Source organism: Pleurodeles waltl, chromosome 5 (genome assembly GCF_031143425.1).
Source record: "Pleurodeles waltl isolate 20211129_DDA chromosome 5, aPleWal1.hap1.20221129, whole genome shotgun sequence".
Classification (NCBI taxonomy): Eukaryota; Metazoa; Chordata; class Amphibia; order Caudata; family Salamandridae; genus Pleurodeles; species Pleurodeles waltl.
This window is the reverse complement of record NC_090444.1, coordinates 1,673,301,290-1,673,323,044: the sequence shown is the minus strand read 5'-3', so window position 1 is coordinate 1,673,323,044 and position 21,755 is coordinate 1,673,301,290.

The window sequence follows — 21,755 nt, the reverse complement described above, 5'->3', positions numbered from 1 at the left end:
CTAGCCTCCTCCTCTTGCAGGAATGGGACATGGCGTCTGGAGGCTAGGTTTTGCAACATGCAGCATGCCACCACTATCTGACAGACCTTCTTATGTGAGTAGCACAGGGAACCACCTGTTAGATGGAGTCACCGGAAACTGGCCCTCAGGAGGCCAAAGGTCCTTTCAATGATCCTTCTGGTTCGCCCATATGCCTCATTATGACGTTCTTCTGCCCTTGTCCTGGCATTCTTCACAGGGATCAGCAGCAATGATAGGTTTAAGTCCCCAGAGTCACCTGCAAATTTTGAGGGACAACATTTAGCCACACACTATCTTATATGGTCCACACCATACCCATACACCAACATCTACTGGGTGGGAACCTGGTCTCTCCTATTAACCACACCCTGTGCCTCTGTAGTTGGCCCATCACATTTGGGATGCTGCTATCCCTCAGGACAGGGATCATGCACTGACCCAGGATACTTAGCATTGACGTGAGAGATGTATTGGTCCGCCAAGCACACCATCTGAACATTCATGGAGTGGAAACTCTTACGATTCCTGAACACCTGTTCATTCTGCCGGGTGGGTGGGACAAATGCAATATGTGTTCCATCAATTGCCCCAGTAATGTTGGGGATATGTCCCATTGCATAAAACTCGGTCTTCACAGTGGCCAAATCCTCAACCTGGGGGAAAACAATGTAGCTATACCTGTTAAACCAGGGCAGACAACACTCTTGTCAGCACATTTGAGAACATTGGCTGTGACATTCCTGCTGCCAAGCCCACTGTCACTGGGAAAGAACCAGTTGCCAGGAAATGTAGTAATGATAGCACTTGGACAAGATGGGGGATCCCAGCTGGGAGACGGGTAGCAGATATCAGGTCAGATTCCAACTGGGCACACAGCTCTGTGATTGTGGCCCTGTCAAGCCTATAGGTGAGGATAATGTGCCTGTCCTCCAGTGTTGCCAAGTCCACCAGGGGTCTGTACATGGGTGTATGTCCCCATCTCCTATTCATCCGCAGCGGAAGGAATCTAAGGGAAAAAAGAGTGAGGAGCCGGTCACAAACTGAACAATGGAGCTACAACAGTAGTTTGCATCCTGTAAACATGTAATGGGTCAGTGTAATTTGTCCAGTATGTGCTAATATCTCTTGTGATGCAGCATTATTCCAGGGCATGCCCCCCCCTTAAATTGCATCCACCTGTCCTGTGTGGAGGAATAGGTGGAAGTGAGGTAATTCCGCTGATGTTGTGTGCCGTTGTGGGAGGCAGTCGGGAACCGCTATGCAACTCCTCATTGGTTAACATTGGGCCCCATGGGGTACAATGGCCAATGGTGATGTACGCCGGCGGTGACGGTACGCACCGCTGCGGACGACACCGCCATTTTCTATCTGTTCACTCACTTGCTACCTGACCTTCAACATGAGAGGACCTACACTGCATGTGCTGCTTTGACCTGTGTCTGGAACCTACCATGGCCTGTTTGACCGGGGAAAGGGCCCCAGCCTACACATCGGAGGAGTTGGAGAGACTGGTGGATGGGGTCCTACTTCAGTACGGACTGCTGTATGGGCCTTCAGAACAACAGGTGAGTACACTGTGGGCACGATGCATGTGGCATGAATGCATGGAATTGTGTGTATGAAGGGCTCGTGTAAGGGGGATGGGTGGATGTCCTCTTGGAGGTGTACAGGTTGTGTGCTGGGCCATGTGTGTGGCAATGGTGATGGGAACGGATATGGTGGGCCAAATGTGTAACAGGCAGGACTGTTTGTCTAATGGTATTTTCCTGCAGGTCAGCGCCCATCAAAAGAAGTACATATGGTGTACCATCGCCAAGTAGGTGCGGACCCTGAGGGTCTATGGCAGGCAGAGCACCCACTGCAGGAAACGGTGGGAGGACCTGAGACGCTGGGCATGGAAGACGGCAGAGGCCCAGCTGGGGAGGGCCTCCCAACGAAGAAGGGGTGCCCGTCGAACTCTGACCCCTGATGGCCCGCTTACTGGCAGTGGCCTATCCAGAGCTGGATGGGTGTTTGAGGGCATCACAGCAGCCACTAGGGGGTGAGTACAGTGCCCATCATTACAACTTACGCATGGTGGGGTGGTATCCGGGTGTCGGATGTGTGTCAGTGGGTGCCCCTAGGCCAGGCCTGACGTTGCAACGTAGGCCCACTGGTAGCTGGGGTTCTGCAGGTCTAATCCTGCTACCTGGCTCGTAGGAATCCACTACTGGTCAGGGTTGCTTGGTCCCAAGTGTGCTGCATTTGCTGGTGTGTGCCCCTCCCCATACCTTGGGGGCAAGCTACTTCTCTGGTATTGCAATGCATAGTGCGTAGGGCTGTTCCCTGTGTGTGAGTGTGCTGTGTACGCCAACGGTGGTGTTGGTTCAGCCATTGCCCAAGAGTATCCTTTGTCTTTTTCCCCCCTTTTTTGTTTTGTTATCCTTTTCTTATGTGCATTAGTATCATCTGGCGGAGGAGCAGAGGCACCAGAGACGGAGGGAGCTGCATCCCACAGGACCCAGAAGGCAGAGTCCACCGGCAGTGAGGGCACCAGTGGGACGGAGGGCAAGGGGAGCACCACTCGGAGACTAGAGGGGACACTTCAGACACAGATACCTCCTCCAATGGAAGCTCCCTGGTGGTGGCGGACACTTCTGTGACCACCCCAGCTACAGGTGCAGCCGCCACCCTCTGTACCAGCACAGCCCTCCCAACAGCCCCTCATCGAGTTGCCCATGCCCGCTCACTCAGGAGGGTGGGCATCTCCTTCGCCCCAGGCACCTCAGGCCCTGCCCCAGTTAGTTCTGCTGCCCTGAGTGAGGAGGCTACTGACCTCCTGAGATCCATCTCTGTAGGGCAGTCAACCATTGTAAATGCCATTCAGGGGCTGGCAGCCCAGATGCAACAATCTAATGCTTTCCTGCAGGGCATTCACACTGGATTGGCGGCCCAACAGAGATCGATTCAGGCTCTGGCCTCCTCTTTGATGGCAGCCATTGTCCCTGTTTCTACCCTCCTCCCTCCAACTTCCACTATCCAGTCCCATTCTCCTCAACCCCAACCTATCCCAGGCACATACAGACAAGCATGCACACAAGACAACACCAAAGAGTGTCACAGGCAAACACAGGCACCACATGTCATCCCACAGACACTTACACTTACACTTACACAAACACCATCCAGTTGCAGACACAACAACATCCACTATTTCCACTGTCTCCTGGTCTTCCTCCTCCTCTTTCTCTCTCCTAGTTACATCCACACTCACATCTGCATGCACTACATCATCATCCACTACCAGGATCATCACCACCCCAAGCAGGACACACACCTCACAGGCAGACACCTCCACAACATCCATGCACACGTCCCCCGTGTCCTCTCCCACTGTGTCTGCCCCCCTCCTACAGTACACAAACGCAAGCACTCAGACACCCAACAGCCATCCACATCACAATAGCATGCAGCCCATGCACCTGCACCCAAATCCAGCAGACAGACACCTCCAACAACCACTCCCTCATCCTCCACTCCCATTCCTTCTCCCTCTTCCCACCAAAATGTCCCTAAAAAACTGTTCCTATCCACAATAGACCTCTTCCCTACCACTCCCCCCCTGTCCTGCACATATAGCAAGGGTATCACAAACCCAGCCAAGTACCTCAGCCCCACAGTCCATGGGCCCAGTCCTAACTTCACCCACTCGTGGTGGAAAGGGATCCAGGCCACATGTACTGAAGGGGAAGGAGCCTGCACCAGCCAGCCTAAAGGGGAAGGAGCCTGCCCCAGTAACAAGAAGGGCAAGGAGCCTGCACCTGCCACCCCAAAGGTTAAAGAGCCTGCACCAATAGGCAGGAAGGCCAAGAAGCCTGCACCAGCAGGCAAGAAGGCCAAGAAGCCTGCACCAGCAGGCAATAAGGCCAAGGAGCCACCACTTTATCACCACCAGGGTCGTAATGAGTGCCATAGTCTTGCAATGGCCCTTTCTTGAAGTGTTGGCACAGATATTTCCTTGCACATTTTGTACCTTTTCCTCCTTGGTGCACACAAATTGGAACAGAGTGCTTTTAGGCCGTGATGAGATTGCAGTGACGCAGCAGAGTGCATTTCTTGGCCACCTGCTATTATCCTTTAGTATGCACCATTGCCAATACGTGCAAAAGTTTGTTTTATCAAATTTACACCCGCTAATCCAGCCTGTTGGACTCATGAGCCCACTGCCAGATATCTCTCCACTCTGCATGTTCAGTGAGGACACCATTAAAATAGTTCAGTGGTTTAATGAGACTGCTACAGACAGCTGTGTGTAACCAGAAAGTAACACGTCCTAAAACTTCGAGGTACTTTTATGGGTTAACTGCTGACTGCAGTGATGTGTGTAGCAGCTTGTACTTTGCAGATTAAATCCTTTTCAGTTGATTAATGTGTCTGCTACTGGGATGTCTGTCGATCACATGTTTCATTGTCACTAAGAGAGCTGTTTGGGTTAATGCACCTGCTGCAGAGACCTGGTTCAGATGCATGCAAGCGAATTCAGTGGGTTTGATGAAGCGGAAATGAAGGTTTTACATTTATTAACGCGAAAACGTAGTGTGAAAATAATCATGTGTGACTTTAACCGAACTAATAAAGATTGTACGGGGACAAAATGTGCCCTCAGAGTAGTTTGCCAACATTTATAAGCGTGCTTTATATAACGTGATGTATTAGAATTGCACTAATCCAACATAATCGTAAACGTGTGCTATGATTTGCTTGTTTGAAATGTTTTAGCTTAGCATTACTTTAGTGCAGGCTTCGGCCTAGTTGCCTGGTCTCACGGTTTAGATGCTCGTATTTTTCCAATGTGCTAATAAACGTGTATTTTTGCTTGAAGCTGTACTTTTCCACTGAGATCGTTCACATGCTTATCTTAGGGTTTCATGCCAGCCTGGCATATTTTCTCTTTACTCCAAGGTCGATCTGCAGGTGCGGACAATGGAAGCTCTGAAAGTGAGTTAATTGGTATAAAATGTTGCAACTTGTGTACCCGTCTCCAAGGATAATGTATGCTTAAGTAAAAGCTTGAGAACTGTTGTTTTTGATTGGACAATTTGAAGCTAACCTATGAACCCTCCAATGGAAGACCCTACTGGATTTGAACTGTTGTCTATTTAAACCAGGTGCACGAGAGGAAAGTAGCCATTACAGCCATTACCCGGACATTACACCCATTGCGCCATTTTGCAGCTATTATGGCCCACCTTGCTGCGATGCCATTTTGAGAGACTTTGATGCTTTCTCTAATCGAGAGAAAGAGACTTAAATGATTCTTACCCTAGAGACTTTAACTTTGATTTATCCCTTTGCATGAAGTAGTAGTTTATCTTGCCGCCGTGAGGCAACTGCCCCGTCCACCCTGCCCCTTTGCCCCGTCCCATGCTGATCGAGAAACGGTACCTGTGAGACGAAGACTTCCTTGAATGCTGATTGTAATTGGTAAATATGAAAGGAAATTGTACAATTGCATTGTGTTTCTTTTAGGCAACCAACTGCTGATTTTGATAAGAGCCCTAGTTAGGAGTTTTCTAAATTGATGTTGCTAAATTGTTTTTGCATGAAGTCCCACATGCCGATGCTAATTTGAGGTTAGATGAGGATTCCTTTTGTCGCACGATGCAATCTGAGATCTTGTTATGCTGACTAAATGTATGCAATTAGCCCATTACAGATTATAGTTTTAGTGATTTGCATTGCTATCATCGAATGCCTTGTTATTCAAATGCTACATAGATTGCACCTGTTTCGCCGTTATGGACAGCTATTAATGTTCATATATGTTTATCATTTGGTGTTGAGACACATCTATATTGTGCTAGCTTTGTTAATATAGGGAAATAAATTCACTAACTTTGAATAAACTGGTGTGGTTATTCCTGACTGAAAGGTCAGGGTTCGCTGAAAATGTATTCTGGATTAATTGTTAAGTGTTATGTTGATCAGGGCATTGCTTATGTTCGTTATTGATTATTGGTTTGATTAAATTGACTGATTAAGGGTGGAGAGGGTCCCACTTAGCCAAAAGATTCATCGGCCAAAAGAGCGTCCAAAGTATAGGTAAATTACTAGTACGGACCGCTCTATCAGTAGATGGTAGCAGAGGACGGTTTCGCCTTTTGGGACCCCGTACTCTTAAAGTACATGGTGTTGAATTAACGGTTACGCCCTTTGAGACCCCACTCGAGAAGTTGAATTAGATTTTTCTTGGATAAAACTGATTGAGAAAATGATGATGGGCTAGGTCCACCGCGACTTTCCCGGGATCTCGGAGCTTGCGAATGGAGAGAATGGAGGTGTGGAATCGGCGTTGGCGGTACTAGTGATGGTATGAATGAAGTTAGGGTTTTGCGCTTGCACAGCTTATTGCCGCAGATTGTGTGAGAAGGTTGCGAGGAATTTTTTTTCTTTTAGAGGATAGCGGAGGTGCGACTCAGAGTGTAGAAGTAGGGAAGTCGTCGAACTTCATAGAAAATAGCGGAGGTGCGACTCCGAGTGCGAGAGTAGGGAAGTCGTCGAACTTCATGTGCGTGTGGCGCTTTGTGCATAAAAAGGTCCACATGGTTGTTGTTGTTGAGGCGGGCCCTGCGAGGTCAAGAGACTCCGGAGTATGTTGTTTTATGTTGTGGTCTGGGCGGTTTAGTAGGTTGATCGGGCGTGGTCAACGAGTCGGTACGTGTGTTAAGGGAGTGAAAGAAACTTCGACTTCGGGCTTTGACAAGATTCTAAGTGCACTAGAATAGATCATTGACAAGTTGAGAGTAGGTCTGCGGGTCAGATTTGCTTTCGAAAGTGGGGACCGAGAAAGATGGAATAACTGCCGAGGCTAGTGAAAAATCCCTAAGGTCCTGAAGCGATTGTGTTACCCCTCCTGTAGTAAACCGACAGATCTGTTTTATATTTTTGGTAGCTCGCGATACATGCAAGAAGTTGTTACGAGAGGAGTTGAGTGAAGGAGGACTAGCCGCGAGGCTTTGTCAGCCGCAGTGTGTGTGAGTGTGACGTCACTAGGAGCCGCGCTGGGATAGGTTGGTTGCAGAGAAGGGTCGCGCACGGATTGGACGCAGTCCGTGGGGCTCGATTGGAAGGGGAAAGGCAAGCGAAGAGTATTCCGGGAATTAAAGTCACCTATTGATTACAAACTTTGTGAAATAAAAAGACGAGAAAATGACAATTTTTAAAGCATTAAGGAGTGCGATGAAGGGGGAGACATACATTAAAGCGAGTGTAGGAGAGGAGACGCCGCCCGAAGGCACACCAGCTTACATTGTAATGGAAGAGAAGGGGGTAGCTCCGTGTCTTTGGCTAAAGCAATGGCACAAATTGACAGAGAAACATGGGAGCGTAGCATTCCCGATCCATGGAACATTCAATATAAGGATCCTAGAGAATTTGAGATTCGCGATGTACGACATGAAGGTACCTCCAAGGCCAGCACAGTTTGAGGCTCTAGCGATTTGGGAACTAATGGCTAGACAGCAGCAGCAAAATAAGTTCGAGACTAGGATAAGGAAGGTAGAAAAGACACTAGCGGACGCTAGGTGGGACAATGCACAGAAGGTGTGGAGGTCAGATGTATTGCAGGGGATAAAATTGTTTCCCGCAATTACTAAGGAAGAAGAGGAGACAGGTAAGAAAGCTACCTGTAAGACAAACAGGAGGTGTTCCAAGGATAGAGAGGACGAGGAAAAGTTGAGAAGAGAAGAGGAGTTAGAGGATGAGGAGTTAATCATGCAATTGCTGAATGACCGTCCACCACCTTATGCAGAGAGCGGACAAGGTCCAAGTACCAGTTCTGCCCCTCCGGCACCGGTACAGAACAGTGAAACTCAGAGTTCAGGAGCATCATCGGGGTCTAAGGACCCAAGTTTACTGTTCACCCCGCAGATACCGCAGGTTAGGAGAATATATCCAGATGTGCCCATGTTGAAACCTGCAGAAAATTATCAGCCGCAGGTCCCAAGGTACTACAGCAGTGATAACAGTACGGGAATGGTTCTAGATCCGACTGCAATGGGAGGACAGAATGGTCACAACCCAACACTGGCACAAGCTGAAGCAACTCAGTTTTTGATGCCTCAAAAACAGATGCAGGGGGGAACCGCACATGCTCAGATGACGGGGAGTCAGATGGGCATGCCGGCAATGATGACCCATAGTGTGGGAATGAACATGTCTCAGAACATGGGAAATGGACAGAACCCAGACGCGATATCGTTACCCATTACTGTAGGTCCACCGGTACCTTTGTACAGTCAGCCTAACTTAGGAATGAGCGGTCAGGGATCAATGCTGCAGAGTGGGACAGAAAGGAGGTGCATAGAAAACACTCCAGGGATAACTCCGATAGCGGCTCAACCAACTGGACCCGGATCCTTGATGGAGTTTAGTCCCATATGTGCTCAGTCAACACTGGTGAGGTTGAGTCCCCCACTGATAATACCTCTGTCATCAAATACTGAAAAGTTGCCGCAACCATCAATGGCAGTCGATGTGAATGCTACACTGATGGGGTTGAATGCGCAACAACTGACACAGTGGTTCAACAGTCTGAATTCCACACAAAGCTCAGCCAGTGGGAAGGGAGAAGATTATATGAATATGATGAGGTTGAACATGGAAGCACAAGAATTGGTGGAAGGGACTATGGGTGTGAATAGGTTAGAGTCCTACTTGGAAGAAGAGCTGAGGTATCTATGTCCCAGGATTACGAAGGAAGTGAACAAGGTACATAAAAGCTTGCAGGAAATAGCTGACAAAAACGGGGTTGACATAGACAAGACAAAACACTTGAGCAGAAGCTACAGGCTGGATTTTGGGACCACAGATTTTGAACACATGAGGTCAGCAGGCATGAAGGCGCACCTTAGAGAATTGCTGCAGAGTGCACAAGTGTGGAGGTGTTTAGACAAGTGGGAAAGCAGGTGGGTAAAGAGAAAGGAAAAGAGGAGGGACAGTGCTACAGAGCACAATAAGAAAAGACCACAGAGTAGCGAGGCAGTAACCATGTTACCAATGAGGGAGACAGCAGGGGGAAAATTAATACATGTACCATGGCATAGAAGCGACATTCAGTCTTTTACGGATGATTTTCCGAAACTGAGAGAGAAGCCGATTGAATGGTATCAACAGACTGATAGGTTTGTGAAGCTTGCAAAATGTCTCTGGGAAGACCTGAACACTCTCTTTGAGATTGTGGTTCCAGCAGACTTGTGGGAGGATTGCAAAAGAGCTGTAGGTTGGCCGACAAGTGAACCGGAGAGAGACAGGGATACGGGTGCACCATCACCTATGGTGATGAGCTTGTACTATAAGGTGATTGAGCATTTGAAGACGAAGGTTGCCGCGAAGAATGTGGATTGGCAGAAGATCGATCGAACTGCCCAAGAAGCTAAAGAGTCGATTCATAGTTACTATGAGAGGTTGCTGAAGGCGTTCAAGAACTACAGTGGCACGGAAACAATAGAGGCGAAGGACATGCTCCATTTTGTGTTCAGATTTGTGGAAGGGCTGAGACCAGAGATAAGTCAGATGATAAAGTCGCATTTGATTTGTTGGCAGTCGAAACCTATTGATGAGGTGTTGAATTATGCGAAATACTGTAGCGACGAAATTGAGGTGAAACAGAAAAGGTTGAAAGAGAAGGTGATGATGATGCAGCTTAAGGCAGCTCAGACAGGTCTGCAAGGTCTGCAAGGGTTGCAAGGGTTCCAACAACAGGTACCGCAACCGCAGCCGCAGTTGCAGGGAAATATGGCGTTTCAGCCACAGGCGAGAGGCAGAGGCAGAGGAGGTTTTGTGAATAATGGTCCGGATTTGAACACTGTTGTGAATGGTGTGCAGTCAATGAAGAAGGTGATGCTGTGTCACGTGTGCGGAATTGTCGGTCATTGGAAACGCGAGTGCCCGATGGTGGTGCAGGAAGGTGCAGGTGTTGGTCAGCAAAACAATGATGTCAATGCATTTCAGACAATGAGGGGACCGAAAATGAGAGGTCCAACCCCAAATTTTCAGACCGTAAATCAGTTGCAGGGATTACAACCTATGCAGCCGCAGCAGATGCAGATGCCTCGTATGCAGGTGACGCAAATGCAGCCAATGCAACAGCAGTTTCCCATGGTACCTAATCAGCAAATGCAAATACCTTTGGCACCAATGAGTCAGCAGCAAGTGATGGTTCCTCCACAGGTCTCGGGTCAGGTAATGAGTACAAATGGCACCGTACAACAGTTCCCATTACACAGTGAGAGTGGAATAAACAATGTATGGGAGAGTGAAAGTTCAGGAGAGGAAGGAGATTGTGTGCTTGCAGCATCCTTGGAAGTTGATCAAAAGGGCCCGTACGTGGAGGGAAGAGTAATGGGTCATTGTGTCTCATTCTTGGGTGACACTGGAGCCACACGTTCAACTGTTAAGAGCATTGAAGTACCAAATTTGCCACTCTCAGGGAGAACAGTTCAAGTGGTGGGAGTAGCAAACAGGCACCTGACAAACCCAATTACAGATCCGGTACCAGTCAGCATTGGTAACTATCAAGGGTTACACCAATTTGTGGTATGTGACTCAAGCCCGATAGCACTGTTAGGGAGAGACCTATTGTGTAAATTGGGTTGTTCGATTATGTGTTCGAACGAGGGAATAAAAATACAGACGAGCAGTGATGGGGAAGAAGAGGACAGTGTAGAGGGGGATGAGATGGAAACTGTCGATGAAGATTATCCTCTGATTTGTCTGTTCCCGATGATAACTGAAGAAGATATTCCAGCTGAATTACGGGAAACAGTCGGAAGGGAAGTGTGGGATATGACAGGGAAAGAGGTGGGATTGATGAAAGGAGTGGAACCAGTGAAAGTGACTGTAAAGCCCAATGCAACCTTTCCCCAGACCCCACAATACCACATGGCACAAAACACCCTCATGAAGGTTGCTCAACTCGTAGATGAATTTGTAAAACAAGGAGTACTGAAAGAAGTGTTAAGCAGTCCATGTAATTCACCAATCAGGGGACTAATAAAGCCGAGTGGAAAGGTCCGACTCGTGCAGGACTTGAGGAAAATAAATGACATCATAGTCAAATGCTGCCCTGTAGTACCGAATCCAGCTGTGATAATGTTCCAGGTCCCTTGCGATGCTGAGTGGTTCTCAGTCATCGATTTGTCGCAAGCATTCTTTTCGGTGCCTCTTCATGAGGACAGCCAATTCCTCTTTTGTTTCAAATTCTTAGACAGAGTGTACAGTTGGTGTCGAATTCCTCAAGGGTTTTCTGAGTCACCGTCAATATTCAATCAGATTCTAAAGAAAGACTTGGAAGCATTAGAATTGCCATTCGAGTCAACTCTAGTACAGTACATCGATGACTTATTGATTGCATCAAAGACAGAAAGTGGCTGCACAGCCGATACCATTGCTCTGTTGAATCATTTGGGAAGGAATGGACATAAGGTGTCTCCTTCCAAATTGCAGTTCTGTCAGAAGAAAGTGAAATACTTGGGTCACCAGATAGAGAAAGGGTCAAGGAGAATTATGAAGGAAAGAATAACGAGTGTACTTCAGATGAGTCCACCAAAGACAAGGAGGGAGGTGAGGAAGTTTTGGGGAATGGTGGGCTACTGTCGCCAGTGGATTCCCAACTTCTCGACTCTAGCAAAGCCATTACTGAAGTTGACCCAGAAGGATGCCTTGGATCAAATTGAGCTGAAAGGAGATGAGATGGATGCTTTTGTTGAATTGAAAGAATGCATGTGCAGGGCTCCAGCTTTAGGTATGCCTGATTACACAAAGCCTTTCACATTGTTTTGTCATGAACGTGATGCATGTTCTTTGTCTGTCTTGACTCAAGCCCATGGTGGCATAAACAGACCAGTAGCGTATTTTTCAGCTACTTTGGATCCGGTCGCAGCAGCACTCCCAGGGTGTTTGCGCGCCGTAGCAGCAGTTGGTATCAGCCTCACTCAGAGTGAAGGAATAGTGATGGGACACCCAGTAACAGTCATGGTCCCTCACTCAGTTGAGATACTTTTGACCCGCTCCCGAACGCAACACATGACTGGAGCAAGACTCACAAGGTATGAAACGATAATTCTGGGCTCACCGAATGTGCAGCTGAAAAGGTGCACTACGTTGAATCCAGCAACCTTGCTTCCTGGAGAAAATGCTGAAATTGAGAACGCTGAAGACGTCGAGCATGACTGCCTTCAGGTGACTGAATTTTGCACAAAACCTCGACCTGACATTAAGGATACTAAGCTTGATGAAAATGACCAAATTGTTTTTGTTGATGGTTCATGTCTAAGAGATGGGATGGGAATTTTGAAAGCAGGATATGCTGTATGTACTGTAACAGGTGTCTTGGAAGCGGGGTGGCTTCAAGGAGTCTATTCTGCACAAGTAGCAGAACTTGTAGCCCTTACAAGAGCATGTCAACTGTCTGCATTGATGAAAGTCACCATTTACACTGATAGTCAGTATGGGTTTGGGATTGTGCACGACTTTGGACAACTATGGTCACAGAGAGGTTTCCTGACTTCTTCAGGATCCCCAGTGAAAAATGGGGAAAGGATAAGGGAATTGTTACACGCCATTCAAGTGCCAGCCGAAGTTGCAGTGGTAAAGTGTAGTGCTCATACGAAAGGACAAGACTATGTTTCTCTGGGAAATGCATATGCGGATCAAGTCGCAAGATTTTGTGCCTTGAATTGTGTATTACTCAGAGATGAGTGGAATTCGATTAGTGAACCAGAACTCGAACCAGCTGAAGCATTTGCCTTGAAGGTCGTAGATACAATAGATGAACTAAAAGCATTACAGAATAACGTCAGGGAGGACGAAAGAGATTCCTGGATTAAATCACAATGTATAAAGAGACCAGACGAGTTATGGGTTTCAAATGAGGGAAAATTTGTTTTTCCAAATAGTCTCTTATCACAGCTTGCGCGGTTCTATCATGGGCAAGCTCACCTAGGGAGGGATGCCATGATAAGATTGTTCAAAACTGATTGGTTTAACCCCAGATTTCGTCAAGCTGCAGAAGCAGTTTGCCATCGATGTGTCATTTGCCAGCAGATGAACCCAGGGAAGGGAACAGTTGTGAACGCGAGCCACATTGGCAGAGCCAGTGGCCCGTTTAGTCGAATGCAGATGGACTTCATTGAGATGCCTGTGCATGGAGGTCTGAAGTATGTGTTGGTGATTGTGTGCATTTTTAGTCACTGGATTGAAGCATACCCCACACGTAGAAATGACAGCCTTACAGTTGCAAAACTATTGTTGAGGGAGTTAATACCACGTTTCGGATTCCCGATCTCTTTAGAATCAGATAGGGGAAGTCACTTCAATAACGAGGTAATAAAGTTACTTTGCGCAGCGCTGAACATTGAGCAAAAACTGCATTGTAGCTATCGCCCTGAAGCCTCAGGACTGGTGGAACAAATGAATGGTACATTGAAATCAAGAATGGCGAAAATATGTGCATCGACAAATTTGAAATGGCCTGACGCATTGCCCTTAGTGCTAATGTCAATGAGAAACACCCCTGATAGAAAGACTGGATTGTCTCCGCACGAAATTTTCATGGGCAGGGCTATGAGACTTCCTGCAGTTCCCGCAAACGCGCTTTTGAATATTACAGATGATATGGTGTTAGACTACTGCAAGGGTCTAGCTGACGTGGTTCGCTCTTTCTCTCACCAGGTGGAAGCAACCACCTTGCCACCGATCCAAGGTCCAGGACACGCACTGAAAGCAGTTGACTGGGTCGTGGTAAAGAAGCACGTGAGGAAGTCGTGTCTGGAACCCCGTTGGAAAGGCCCTTTCCAAGTGATCCTGACGACAACTACCGCTGTGAAGTGTGCGGGGGTTCCTAACTGGATTCACGCCAGTCACACAAAGAAAGTGTTGTGTCCCACAGATGAGGAAGTTGAAGCGCTAAAACTGCCAGTGCCTGATAAAACAGTGCTGAGTGCTGAGACAGAGCAAAACCGAACTGAAAGCGAACAGGCAGAAATGGAAGAGAGAGAGATATTCTCTGAGGACGAAGAGACCAACTCGCTTGGGGGAGACCAAGGAGAAAGTTCAGACAGCGACGAAGCAGCTGAAGGTGACAAAGAGCCTGAAGCAGCTGAGGGTAGCAAAGAGCCTGAAGCAGCTGAAGGTGACAAGGAACCTGAAGCAGCTGAAAATGATAAAGAGCCTGAAGAAAGTAACGGTGACGAAGGGCTCGAAAAAGGTGAAAAAGCAGGAGAGCCTGATCAGAGGAGGGCTTTCCCAGAAACAGACGATAGAGAAAAAGAAAAGGAGAACGTGATTGATTCCCCAGGAGGAGGGGACAAGGCAGAACAGAACGAAACAGTTCAAGCTTCCACAGAAAAGATTGCAAGTCCATCAAATGGACACGGTGCAAAAAGAAGACTAAGGCCCTCATTCGGACCTTGGCGGGCGGCGGAGGCCGCCCGCCAAAGTCCCGCCGTCAAAATACCGTACCGCGGTCGCAAGACCGCGGCGGGTATTTTGACTTTTCCCCTGGGCTGACGGGCGGCCGCCGAAAGGCCGCCCGCCAGCCCAGGGGAAAACGACCTTCCCACCATGAAGCCGGCTCGTAATCGAGCCGGCGGAGTGGGAAGGTGCGACGGGTGCTACTGCACCCGTCGCGTATTTCACTGTCTGCTATGCAGACAGTGAAATACTAGCGGGGCCCTCTTACGGGGGCCCCGTGACACCCCCTACCGCCATCCTGTTCCTGGCGGGCGAACCGCCAGGAACAGGATGGCGGTAGGGGGTGTCAGAATCCCCCATGGCGGCGCAGCGAGCTGCGCCGCCATGGGGGATTCAAATGGGCAACGGAAAACCGGCGGGAGACCGCCGGTTTTCCATTTCTGACCGCGGCCAAAGCGCCGCGGTCAGAATGCCCAAGGGAGCACCGCCGGCCTGTCGGCGGTGCTCCCGCCCCCGTTGGCCCTGGCGGTGCAACACCGCCAGGGTCATAATGAGGGCCTAAGTATATCACCCATAAAAGAAAGGACTAAGGAAAGTTTGAACGACGGAGAAAGGCCAAAAGTGAAAGAGAAAAGAAAGGAAGTGACTGTCGTGGTACCATCCTCAAGTGAAGGAAAAGACTTGGCCAAAGAGGAAAGTACCAGTGAGGCAGAGTCGAAAAGAGAAGCAATATTGAAAAGGAAAAGGATACCGAACAGAAGATATTCCGGTCCTGAATGGGCATATGTAGTTCATGACGATTGGACTGACGAATTTGTATCTCTTAGCCTCGAGAACGAAGAAGAAGAGATACCAATAGAAAAGAAAATTTTTATGGACTCTGTTGATTGAAAGGGTAATAAATGATATTGCTTGCTACAATCCAACCTGATACAAACAACCAGCTGAGACATTGCTAAACCGGATGAGACTTTTGCTGAACTGATAAAGACTGAGTTATTGCCGAATTGAGACAAATGCTGCTAACCGATAAGTGACTGGCCTCTTGAAGAAGACGGTGTGAACATTGCGCTCGCTCAGCTTTGTAACTGAATTGCTAAATAGTTTCTTTTACAGGTGCTTCCAGCTCTCTGATTCTATACAGATCATGACTGGGTACGCTACGCAAAATAGTAGAAAGAAATATTGTAAATATGTGTGTATAGGCTTGGTAATTGCATGTGTACTAATAATAATGGCAATAGTGCTTGGAATGCATGGAAAGGGTGAGAATGAGAAAATTGATGCTTCTACTTTTGCTCCTGTTACTGTCACTGAACTAACTGCACTGAAAATACTAGAATTAGATGAGAGACACTTGCATGATAAGAAAGAGCTTTCATATAATGTTTTCTATCGCTTATTAACAGAATATGTTGAAACTATGGACGCGAAAGATTGTTATGTGTGTACACAGATACCGACATCAGTAAAGGAAGGGGTGACTTATCACCACATGCCTCTTACATACGGGATTACATATAGTATAGTAATGTCTAGGTTTTATGGTCAAACTAACATACAGTATTTTTACTCAAATTATGATGTTACCTTTGCATACGTTCCTATAATAGCGCAGCTAAGCCAGATTGCTAAAGATTGGGATGCTAAAATAATGAGGGAATTTTTCGAGCCAATGCAACCTTTTGAAACGGCTCACGCTCATAGGGAAAACCTTACCTGCTCGCTCTCTGCAATAGAAATAAGCTTTTTAGATCGCACAGATGATAGAAGAGCACAAATGAAGGCAAATTAGAAAAAGAGCTACATAAGAGGACTTCAGTAGATAACTATGATTTTGCCCCAATAAAGACACAAGGGAGAATAGCTTTAGATGCTTGGCATGTAGGGAAGTTTTGTATATATCGAGGTGAATCCTATTATGACAATATTTTCGTAGGAGCGAGTGAGTGTAAACATACGTTTATCTTTAAGGCCAAATGGACATTCATGATGAACGGACTTGACCCTGTCATTCCAGGTGTATATTACATTTGTGGGTATAATGCCTATTATCGTCTTCCAAAGGGATGGTGGGGGAGATGTTATTTGGGTATAGTGTTCCCAAAGGTTTATCAACTGGATGACCTATCGATGATTCAAAAGACATCTGGATCCCATCGTATCCAGAAGAGAGAGACCGCAGCTGCTGTGGTAGGAGATATATTTGGAGCCATGATTCCTTCATTAGGAGTTGTGTTGAATTCCATCAAAATAAGAAAATTGTCTACTATAGTGGATAACATGTTGACAAAGTTTTCAGGCGCTATAATCCTGATAGATGCTGAACTTGCAGCGGAAAGAGCTATGACTCTTCAAAATAGGCTTGCTTTAGACATTCTTTTAGCAAAGGATGACGGCGTTTGCAAAATGCTTGGTGCACGACACTGTTGTATGTATATTCCAGACAATAGTGTGAAAATTAAAACTATGCTTGCTAATCTAACAAAAGAGAGTGCAGATTTGAAGGAATTGAAGGAACCAGGAGTGTGGGAGAAGGTTGGAAAAGGACTTGCTTCAGTGGGAAATTGGATTGGGGGAATTTGGAATGGAATATTGCTAAAAATAATACAGGGAATTCTAATAGTTCTAATTTGCATATTTGGAATTTGGGGAATAAAAAGAGGAATAATAATGATTATGGAAAGAATTAGAAGAAGGAAGGAAGAGAAAATGATGAAGAGAATGGCAGAAGAATACAAAGCGAAAACTAGGGGAATTAAAAGGAAAAGAGAACTGACAGAATTTTAATGGAATAAAATTTGTGGGCATGATTTGGTGTGATGACAAGTAGTCATCAGAGGAGGGATTGATGAAGCGGAAATGAAGGTTTTACATTTATTAACGCGAAAACGTAGTGTGAAAATAATCATGTGTGACTTTAACCGAACTAATAAAGATTGTACGGGGACAAAATGTGCCCTCAGAGTAGTTTGCCAACATTTATAAGCGTGCTTTATATAACGTGATGTATTAGAATTGCACTAATCCAACATAATCGTAAACGTGTGCTATGATTTGCTTGTTTGAAATGTTTTAGCTTAGCATTACTTTAGTGCAGGCTTCGGCCTAGTTGCCTGGTCTCACGGTTTAGATGCTCGTATTTTTCCAATGTGCTAATAAACGTGTATTTTTGCTTGAAGCTGTACTTTTCCACTGAGATCGTTCACATGCTTATCTTAGGGTTTCATGCCAGCCTGGCATATTTTCTGCAGGTGCGGACAATGGAAGCTCTGAAAGTGAGTTAATTGGTATAAAATGTTGCAACTTGCGTACCCGTCTCCAAGGATAATGTATGCTTAAGTAAAAGCTTGAGAACTGTTGTTTTTGATTGGACAATTTGAAGCTAACCTATGAACCCTCCAATGGAAGACCCTACTGGATTTGAACTGTTGTCTATTTAAACCAGGTGCACGAGAGGAAAGTAGCCATTACAGCCATTACCCGGACATTACACCCATTGCGCCATTTTGCAGCTATTATGGCCCACCTTGCTGCGACGCCATTTTGAGAGACTTTGATGCTTTCTCTAATCGAGAGAAAGAGACTTAAATGATTCTTACCCTAGAGACTTTAACTTTGATTTGTCCCTTTGCATGAAGTAGTAGTTTATCTTGCCGCCGTGAGGCAACTGCCCCGTCCACCCTGCCCCTTTGCCCCGTCCCATGCTGATCGAGAAACGGTACCTGTGAGACGAAGACTTCCTTGAATGCTGATTGTAATTGGTAAATATGAAAGGAAATTGTACAATTGCATTGTGTTTCTTTTAGGTAACCAACTGCTGATTTTGATAAGAGCCCTAGTTAGGAGTTTTCTAAATTGATGTTGCTAAATTGTTTTTGCATGAAGTCCCACATGCCGATGCTAATTTGAGGTTAGATGAGGATTCCTTTTGTCGCACGATGCAATCTGAGATCTTGTTATGCTGACTAAATGTATGCAATTAGCCCATTACAGATTATAGTTTTAGTGATTTGCATTGCTATCATCGAATGCCTTGTTATTCAAATGCTTCATAGATTGCACCTGTTTCGCCGTTATGGACAGCTATTAATGTTCATATATGTTTTTCATTTGGTGTTGAGACACATCTATATTGTGCTAGCTTTGTTAATATAGGGAAATAAATTCACTAACTTTGAATAAACTGGTGTGGTTATTCCTGACTGAAAGGTCAGGGTTCGCCGAAAATGTATTCTGGATTAATTGTTAAGTGTTATGTTGATCAGGGCATTGCTTATGTTCGTTATTGATTATTGGTTTGATTAAATTGACTGATTAAGGGTGGAGAGGGTCCCACTTAGCCAAAAGATTCATCGGCCAAAAGAGCGTCCAAAGTATAGGTAAATTACTAGTACGGACCGCTCTATCAGGTTCAAGCCTTCTTTATGTTTTACTTGAGTTATAAAACAATGGCAGAGAAAGCCCCTGAGTAACTGATAGTGGTTCACCTGAATTCTAGCGTTTCATTCCATAATTTTTTTAACTGTTACAGTTGAAAGAGAGCTGTGCTGTGTGTACGACTTGGATTTCAATCGTGGTAAGCAAGCTGTGTTTGCTATGGATCATGTGAAGTCCCTTTTGAAGGTCACAGGTCTCAATCCTGTTAACATAATTCAATCTGTTGGTAACACAGTTGTATGCTCCTCTGTGCTGCCTGCAGGCACAGACGATTCATTCGCCATGGGCTACAAGAACAGGGAAAAGTTATTCAGGGACCTCGAATATAGGGGTTGAAAGAGAGAAAGTAAATGCAGATAATAGTAGATTTTGGAAATCATGCTGTGAAATTAATCATTTTGCAATATTTGTGGCTAATGTTTCTCTGAGGATGGATCCCCACTCACGTTCAAATTAAAGAGTCAAGAGTACACACTTTTATCGATTGTTGAGTGGGGGCTATTTTATTTCCCTGGCTGCTTCCTTGCTGTGGAGGAATCTTTTGTGATTTTTTTGTCAAAGCTTTTAATAACTGGTTTTAGCTCTAGAACTATAAAATGTCATAGATTAGCGATTTCAGCAGTTCATAGTGTAAGGGAAAAAAGAACAATTGGAAAAGACTCCTTGGTTTGTTGACTCATGAAAGCCGTATGGTTTAATGATCCGCCAAAATCTTGATATAGTTGACTTCGGGAGGCACGAAAGGTTTATGAGCCTTTTTAGGAAATGGATTTCACGTGTTCATGACATTGAGGCAACTTTCTATACAGTAGTTACTTTGTTGTGTTTTATTTCGAATTTGTGAAGTTTTCATTTCCCGATGGACATACATTTATTTAATATTACGGGGAGCATGAAGACCATTTCAGTCTCCATTTTTTCAAAGACCAAACAGTGCGATAAGTTTTGATTGGACTTGAGGTTCTCCTCCAGGAGTGGGTTAGAATTTGTCTTTTTTTTTATCATCAATATAAGGAATTTGTTCACCAAGAGTGTAAATAGTTAAGGATCAGACCGGGTTAAAGCACAACATTTTTATGGCCTATTCGACAAGCAGGGCCATTTGGTAGCAGGAAGATTGGCAACAGACTGGTCAAATGCAGAAATATATATATATTTTTTTATTCAAAGCCAAACTGATCATGTTTCTTTATTGGATTTCAATGGCCTTCGTAAAAAGCTAGCTTCCGGCCTCATTACAAAATGGCGATGATTCTCCAAGTGAGTATCAGAAGAATCAGACTTTTATCAAAGACACCTGGGCTGCATTATCCCTCCAGAACCAACCCATAACTGGTGAATACACTGTTTAAAAAAAGGAAAAGTTTTTAGAGTGAATAATGTTGCGAAAATCTTTTATGAATATAAGGTTTGTAATCCAGTTTGTAGAAGATGTAAGCCTTCTTCGCGCTCCGTGCCCGGGACATGTTTGATGAGTTTTATTAAAGTTACGTTTGTGGTGTGCGCTGTAGATAGAAGGCCTGTGATACAGTTATTTTCTGTTCATCTTTCAGGTAACATGTGTACTTGGAGTAGTTGGTTATTGTTTATAAACTTCACCTGGAACTATATAAAGGGTTGTACAATAAAATATAAATAACATGTAAATTCTTTTAGCAGCAATGTCTTTGCCCCCAAAGAGGGAGCCCTTTGCCCTGTGTCACCCTAGGTTGTTTTGTGTGTTTTAATCCATCCAGTAAACTTTCAGTGCACATTAAAACAAAAGAATTTGCCTCCCATTTCAAAAAAGCTCTAATGAAATTAGCAGAGCAGCCTGAGAAGATTGATGGCCCCAATTAAGATAAGCAATGCTCTGTGTGCGAGGTCATGAGTGCTGGCAGGGAGGGGCCCTGGAGAGAGAGAGAGACTCTCTGCAATGTGATTCGAGGGCATATGGGGTTTGTTTAATAAAATAAGTTTATTTTAGGAGACATTTGTTTAGCAAAATAAGCTTAAATTAGGAGCCGGGTATGAGGACAACCCTGAAATAAAGCCAAAACAAATGTCAGCGACATGGGAAGAGGTGGAACAGAATGCTGCAATAATACGCATGCAGCTACCAGCCTAAACCACCCACAGTGAAAGGGAAGCACCAAAGAAATGTCAAAAATAGTCTGTCACAGCAGCAGATAAAGAAACCGAAGTGCAACAATACAGTAGTAGGTCACTGATCTATAACAGAAAAAGGAGGGAGAAAAAGGCAGAACTGGCATTAGCGAGCAAGAATTTTTAAAGGACACTGCAACCAACAAATTAAATTGATTCCTTCCACAGAATAAGTATACTTAAGTATACACAGGTTGAATGCTAAAGTTCGACCTAAAAATATGAATTCAACGAAAAGGTGGTTGAATAGGGTAATGGCGCTTACAATCTAGTAAGTATACATATATATAAATTGATTTCTAAGTAGTAGACGGTGCTCTGAAAGGGAACCACCCAAAAACCCCAAAATAAAAGCCAAAGGTTGTCACAATATAGTAAAGAAATCCGGCACACATCTATCTATAAATCAAAACGGTATACTGCATCTTCTTTATTGAACTTGATGATTCAAATATTTTCACACTCAGCCGGGCCAACACATGTTTCGTCCGGGACCATCATCCCACAACTTTCTCAAGGCTTGTAACGACTGAAAAATCATTATAAACATCAATAGTTTCAAAGAATTGTTACTTGAATCAGTCTACAGAGTTATATCATATCAGTGATGGTGCTCTTTAATTAAAACGTGGAAACCCCTCACAGTAAGTTTCTTATGTATATCCATACCTACTAAATTATATCAATGTAAATTGTAT